Source organism: Saccopteryx bilineata, chromosome 2 (assembly GCF_036850765.1).
Source record: "Saccopteryx bilineata isolate mSacBil1 chromosome 2, mSacBil1_pri_phased_curated, whole genome shotgun sequence".
In the NCBI taxonomy this organism is placed as follows: domain Eukaryota; kingdom Metazoa; phylum Chordata; class Mammalia; order Chiroptera; family Emballonuridae; genus Saccopteryx; species Saccopteryx bilineata.
The window spans coordinates 144,499,301-144,506,938 of record NC_089491.1 but is presented as its reverse complement, the minus strand read 5'-3'; positions in this window follow the sequence as shown (position 1 = coordinate 144,506,938).

The following is a 7,638-nucleotide window of genomic DNA, read 5'->3' as shown; positions in this document are numbered from 1 at the left end:
TCTTTTTTATAAGCAACATTTATACATACATTTGCCTGTGTATTTAAACCTCTAACAATAATGGCAAACTAAAATACCCACAGTCATACAGATAAATGCATTCACCGTCTCCCCGAGAGGAGAGAACAAAGACTCATCAACCTCCATATCCATCTTTGGGTAATACGCATGCCTTGTCTGTTTAGCCAAGTGCCATCTTAAACATGTTGCCCTCCTTTTTTTTCACTTCTCTTTCCTCCAGGCTGAAAAATGAATGCAGAGTTGAGCTTTGTTTTAGGCACGGTGGGCAGGGACAGCACTCTAAGAATGGATGAGGGAACAGTGAAAGTAGCTCTGATCCCTGGCAATGACTCAAACTACTGGCCAGTCTTAGACCACTATCCAGGCTAACGTATGAAGAATTAAACTTTTATCTTCAGTCACTCTATTTTGAACTCACTACAGCAGCTTAGATTTTTCTCATATGTATAAATTCATACATTCAATTAGAAATTGAACATCAATGATACACCCTATCTAAAAGAGTAACAGAAGAGAAGAAAAACTAATTAGCAGGTTTAGATATATACATAACAGAAATTATTTATTTCTTTAAGTAGTCATGAGACCTATGCCATGTTCTCTTGCTTTTAACTCAGCTGGTTAGTTTCGTCTGTTTTGTTTGATGGCTGGCGTACTTGTTTTGGTCTGTAGATTGATTTATTCCGAGGTGTTTGGCTTGTTCATGGTCTTGCCAAATATCACTTGGTCAATATAATCTTCTAATAACTTTTACTACTAGATAAGCCAGTATAGGAGCCCCCTCAGAGACCACTTGACTCTTGATGTATGTTTCTTTGTTCCTATGTGAAGCAGTTGGCCTATTTTCATTTACTAATTAGATAAGTCACTGGAAAAAAAAATAGTAGTTCTATTCCCTCCATTTTATGCTGTTTTATTTTGCTTGTTACAAGAAAATCCGAACTGCCAGCATCACTGTGTCCCCTGTGGAAGTATTTCTCCCTTCAATGATTGGAAGAAAATATTGCTCCAAACCACATTTGGTATGGATTTCATAACTTCCTTCTGAGAAAAAAGAATTATCATTTCTGATAAAGTAGCTTAGGCAACATTGCATACTTGGCTGATGAACTTTAAAATGCCCAAGATCTGTTCTAGAAAACGTCACCCACCCAACATTTAACTGTCAGCTGTCACTGAAAAGTCTAATGATCATTAATCAGAAAGTCTTTTCTTGATTATTTAACTCTTTTTTTTCTATAAATATCACTAGCAAGAAATAAAACTGAATTGATCTGCTTAAGTCCCTTTCATTGAACAACCTTGAAATGAAATTTTGACAAGTCCTATGTCCAACGTTACAGTGGATATCTATTCTAGATTTATAGTAACCTCTGTCAGAACAGGAGAGGCTGCTAAGCATGTTATAGCTCATTGTCTGTATGCATTGTTCTATTATTGGATTTCCTAAACTGGGTAAACTGACAATGCTCCTGCATATGTAGCAAAAGCATTTACTGTATTTTGTCAAGCCTTTCGAATTATGGGTATTTCTTACAATCGTTAAAGTCAAGATATTATTAAAGTGTACCCAGCAAATATTTTAAGGTCAATTTAAAAAAAATTAAAAGGGGGGAGTCATATCTTGGAACTCCTATGGGTCTACTATATCATACTTTTTACTTAAAAATTTTTAAATTTCTTTTGAAAGCTGATGAACAGGAGACACCAAATCTTTTTCTCCTGCAAACTTCTACCTTCTTTTATTTGATCCAGCTAATAACACTGTTTTGTCTTTTTCCAAATGGCTCCAGATGTACAAAAAAGATTTATATAGGCAGATGGGGATCCTCAAACCCCTCAGCGATATCTTCTGAGCATGGCCTTTAAGATACCAAGAGGCAGAAAAAGCCCAATAGAGATCAGGGGAACTACCAGCTTTTAGGATACACTCTTAAAGGCTCCAACGCTCCAAAGGGGTCTCATAGGATTCCATCAGGGTCCTGCTTCAATAGTGAATAGGAAGGTCATTGAGCTAAAGCCTGCCTGGCTTACATGCCTTTGCTGTGAGGAAAAAGGGACACTGGAAGGTAGGCTTCCCCCTTGCTCCTCTAAGGGAGGGTTCAGTCTCTTCCAGCCCTGCTCCAGCCACCTATGACCTAACCTTGCCCAGAATGCTGGGGTTTGCCACTGAAGGCTGAAGGTGCCCAGGGCCATCGGCCCCATCTACAACACTGTGGACAAGCCTAGGGTATTTCTTCCAAGAAGCAGGTAAACTGATCTCACTTGCACAAGGGCCACTTAACTATGTATTGCCTGAATAGTCAGGTTTTTTATTCTTCCCTCGAAAATCTCTGTTGTGGGTGTTGATAGTCCTATTTTCTGCTGCTTTGTTTAATATATAGTGTTTCCTTTATTCCTCCTACCTCAATGCCCCACTCATATTTCAGGCTGGGACCTACTCCTAATTTAGAGCTCTCTTTCCCCCTTTTGCCAACTTCTATTATGAATTTACCTTTGCCACCCAGCTTAGTGTATCCCAAGGTTCTCTTTACCACGCCACAGTCGCAGAGCTCCAGGGAAAAGCAACCTGGTCTCATTTCTCCAGGCAGGAGAACAGAAGCTCCATCTCCACACATGCTGCAGATGGCTTTTCCAGTCTACCTGAATCATTACCAGCTAGAAGCAGCGGTCATTGGGACTTGGACGTGAGCTGCAAAGTATAGAATTGTGACAATTCCAGTGCCATGTGGTCTTTTCCTGGATGTGGACTTTTCCTGGACTCCTGCTCCTTGTAACAGCTCCTAACGGATGAACTGGGGTTGGGTTGTATTTGCAGGGATTTGGAATGGTGTTGGTGCCAACTTGGACTTGGTGAACATGTTAAGGACACTACTCTTTTATGGATTCTTGCTGTATTGGTCAAGAGTTTGCTTAAAGGCTTTAATCACTGTAAAAAAAATTAGAAGACTGGATAAAGAAGATGTGGCACATATACACTATGGTATACTACTCAGCCATAAGAAATGATGACATCGGATCATTTACAACAAAATGGTGGGATCTTGATAACATTATACAGAGTGAAATAAGTAAATTAGAAAAAAACCAAGAACTGCATGATTCCATACATAGGTGGGACATAAAAATGAGACTAAGAGACATGGACAAGAGTGTGGTGGATACGGGGTGGGGGAGGGAAAGAGGGAGAGGGGGAGGGGGAGGGGCACAAAGAAAACTAGATAGAGGTTGACGGAGGACAATCTGACTTTGGGTGATGGGTATGCAACAGAATTGAATGACAAAATAACCTAGACATGTTTTCTTTGAATATATGTACCCTGATTTATGTTACCCCATTAAAATTAATAAAAATTTATTTATAAAAAAAATATCACTAACAAGAAATAAAACTGAATTGATCTGCTTATGTCCCTTTCCTTGAACAACCTTGAAATGAAATTTTGACAAGTCCACACAACAAAATTGTCAGAATAGGTTTTTTTAAAAATGGCAGGCATTTTTTTGAAGGTGACATTGGTACTGTAGGTCAGAGTATTCCTTTCATTTCTACTCCTTGGTTCTTTAACTTTTATATTATAGCTACAAGAAAGTGCCATTTACCATATTTCTCCTATTGTAAGTCTTTTATTTTATTTTTGGTTCTTGTGTTCTGACATTGGCCTGCTTCTTACAATGATTCTAAGTCATAGTTCACTTGGTAGTAATGTTTTCTTTCCATTTTAATAGTACTTAAAATAATAGTGCTTCTTCCAATCAAGGCAAATTAGAGTATTCATCCCTGCTTAAAATCATATAATGCATTCTCCAAAAGAACTGCTTAACCTCAGAAAGTGCTGTAACTGAATTTTTAAAATGTTGTTTCATTATTCTCTAAAGATATTTTCTGGCTGGATTCCCTTCCCCCTCCCCTTTCTCTCCTTTCCTTTCTTTGTCTCTCTAAAAATTAATAAAAATTAAGCCCTGGTTGATTGGAGTGTTGTCCTGAAGCAAGAAGTTTGTCAGTTCAATCCCCGGTCAGGGCACATACAACAGCAGCTTAATGTTTCTGTCTCTCTCTCCCTCTCTCTCTTTCTCTCTCTCTTTCTCAAGAAAAGAAAAAAAAATTGGGGGGTGGTAAACAGAAGCCACAGTACAACCAATAAATTCCTCAACCAAAAATTTGCTTCAGCAATTTTTTTCTAAAGAAAACCAGTCCATTGGTGAGCAACACCGTGAAGAATCCTAAGATTGTGAATAAAACATTCAGTAGTCCACGATTAAGTGTCTGTTCTGGGCAGAACAAATCACTATGATGTGATTCAAAGTAATCAACCTGACCACAGATGTTTTGTGGTGCCTCTGGGTCATGCCCATGTATTACATGCGGCATTAGTCTTTGTTTCAGCAAGTGGGACATTTATAAGTATGGCCAGCCGATGAGCCTTGGCAAGGGAAACCGACACATTAGTATCGCCAAGGCTATTTTGTCCCCGAGCCTCTCGCTAAGTACTGGACTGGTGGGGAGAGGGGCTGACATGAACATGCATGAATCTCATTAATGTGTTTTTTTCTTGAAGTTCTTACATTTGTGATTTTATTAAATCTGTTGCTTTACCGAACTTACAGATATCACAATCATCATAAGACCAATTTGCCAATTTTAGTTAACTGATGCAGTTGCTGAGCATTTGTTTTAAAGGAAGAGAAAGGCCAAATCACTGAGCTTAGGAGACAAAGGAGCTTCTGTTTCTCAGACATTGGAATCAGGCTAATGAAATGGAAAACAATCTTTCTCCACCATCTGAAGAGCTGCTACCATAGGAAGACCCTAGGAAATATCAACTACACTGTTTATAGCATAGCTCTCAAGACACTTTACAAATTGTAATGCTATGTTCTTGAGTTTCAAACTTGGAGAGTTTAGGTCTTTTCATTTATAAATCTCAAATGTGGACTTCTCAGCCTCAATATCTGCACTCTGAAATTAAGTCTATAGTACTTCACAATTTCTTTTAAAAAATTCAAACACAATACTTTAAGCCAACCATATTTAATACACCACATACTCTATTGCAAACTGTTTTGTTTTCCTCAGCAAGTTACAAAATAGTACAGGAAGTATGGTTAAGACTATGTTTCTGTTGGTTAGAGCACCATTCCTGCATGCCAAGGTTAGGGGTTCAATCCCTGGTCATGGCACAACCAATGATGGCACAAAGAAAGTAGAACAACAAGTCCAAAAATTGATGTTTCTCTAACTCTGTCTTTCTGCCTTCTTTTCTCTCTAAAAATCAATAAATTAAAAAAAAAAAAAAACTTGTGTTTCTGAGTAGTACTGATAAATGCTAAATTTGTTGATGCATAAGAACTTGCTTCCAAATTGGTGACTCTGCTACTCTGTAATAAATAGCGATTATGACAACATTATTAGGATTTCTCTTACTATGACTTAGAAAGACCTCTTTTACTACTTTTAATGCTGTGGCAGCAAGATCTAGATTTCTTTCCTTGTATTAATGACTATCAAGTAGTTAAAAACCAACACTTTACTTTTGGCAGCATTTGGAGTAACTGAAAGAAAAGAGGTCATGCTACTTGTTGAAAGAATAATAGCCTATAACAGATACAAGAAGATATGTGGCTCTAGCCAGTTGCCTCAGTGGATAGAGGATTAGCCCAGTGTATGAATGTCTGGAGTTCAATTCCTGATCAGGGCACACAGGAGAAGCAACCATCTGCTTTTCTCTTTCTCCCTCTCCCCCTTCTCTCTCTCATCCCCTACCACAGCCAGTGGTGTGATTGGTCCAAGTGTCAGCCCAGGCACTGAGGATATCTCCGTAGATTTGAGTATCAGCCCCTGAGGTGAACCCTGGTCAGGGCACATGGGGAGTCTGTCCCACTATCTCCTTTCCTCTCACTTAAAAGAGAAAAAAAGAAGAAGAAAAAGAAAAAGAAGAAGAAGTTGGAGGAGGAGGAGGAGGAGGACGAGGAGAAGAAAGAAGAAAGAAGGAGAAGAAGAAAAAGAGATGTCACAAAAGCTAATCTATATTCTTCATCATGGTCACTGGTGTCTGGGATGACCCTTCATAGAGGCCTTTTATCCACTTCCCAGAACCATTCATTTCTCCTTTTGAATTTACCTTACTCCTGTTGTTTCTGTTTAGCTGCATATCATTCAAAATAAAGTCTATCTTTTTCAGGTTGTCAACATCCAATGAAATGCATAAATCTTAAGAAAATGCCTCCAAAAAATAAAAAAACTGCATAAAAAGTGATTTTTTCATATTCTGTAACTGAATCAGTAATATTCTAAACTTTACACTTTATGACATCTATTCCATGAATTTTTGATAGTAACACAAAAGTTACATTTCCTATTTCAAATTTTGCAGGCATTTCTTTTTAATAACAACTTGATTGAGATGTAATTCATATAACATACAATTAACTCTTTTAAAGTATAAAATTCATGATTTTATTATACACAGTATGTCTATTAAAGACCCATCAGGTGCCAGAGACAGAATACACGTATCATTTTTGGCTAAGAACATCATTCATTGCAGTACTATAATAACACTTTCTCAGAAGGTAAGCTGCATGCCCAATAATATGTGTCTATTGTGTCTAGAGAATTTTCAGAATCACAACACTCAGATGTGCAAAAATTGAACTTTTGATTTATCATTAACTGAACTAAACTTAGCATCCAAGCCTCCATTTGTTTTTACTAAAGACAGAAATCTTAATCTTGTCAGTTCTCATTAAACTCAGTCTACATTGCATTTAAACAGAATTTTAATTCTGTTAATTCAAGAATATTTGCTCTTTCTATCTCATCTCTTCTTCCCAGGGGAAAAAGTTCTTATGTATGATTAAGGCTGTAAAGAAACGTTGATGTCTATTTATGGCCATTTTCTTCCCTCTTTGGCCTTCACCAAGATACATAATCCATACTGGCCTGTAATGATCATCATGCTTCTCTCTTCCACCTGCTGCTGGTATCCGTGGTATATAGCTTTGCTTCCTAATTGCTAGGATAATATATTTATAGCTCATCGCACATATTCTTCATCCCATTTCCAAGGCATATGCAATGCCACCTGTACTTTCTCTGTATCATTTTCAAGGACATAGAAGTCACTCAGAGGTTCATCCACATGGCTCTGGGCTCAGGATGAGCAGGAGGAAAAGAGCATACATAGTCTCTTTCTTTCTAGAACTGCTCTGCATTAATTCTCACTCTATGGTGACTGGGTTGTTCTGCATGAACTTTCCCTCCTGAAAATCCAGATAGAGATTGGGCACAGGACATCCCTGCTCTCTAACTGTAAAGCCTACTTAAAGGTTTCTGTCAAGCCCAACCCAAACTTTGGCCTTGAAAAGGACAAAAGCAAGATACCTTTCCCAGTTGTCCACATGGATGTGTTTTTGCTCTCCTTTTCTGAATCTCCACTTTTTCCCATAGACCAGAAAAGACTTTTATCTTCTGTCTTTTTTGCCATGAAAGATGTGTATCAGAGAGAATCAGAAATTGATTTCTTATCTACTCACTTTCTAGTCCAACATTACATTTTCTTCCTTCAAGTTTTGTCTTGAGATGGTCAAAGCTTCTATTTTTATTTTTATAAAGTT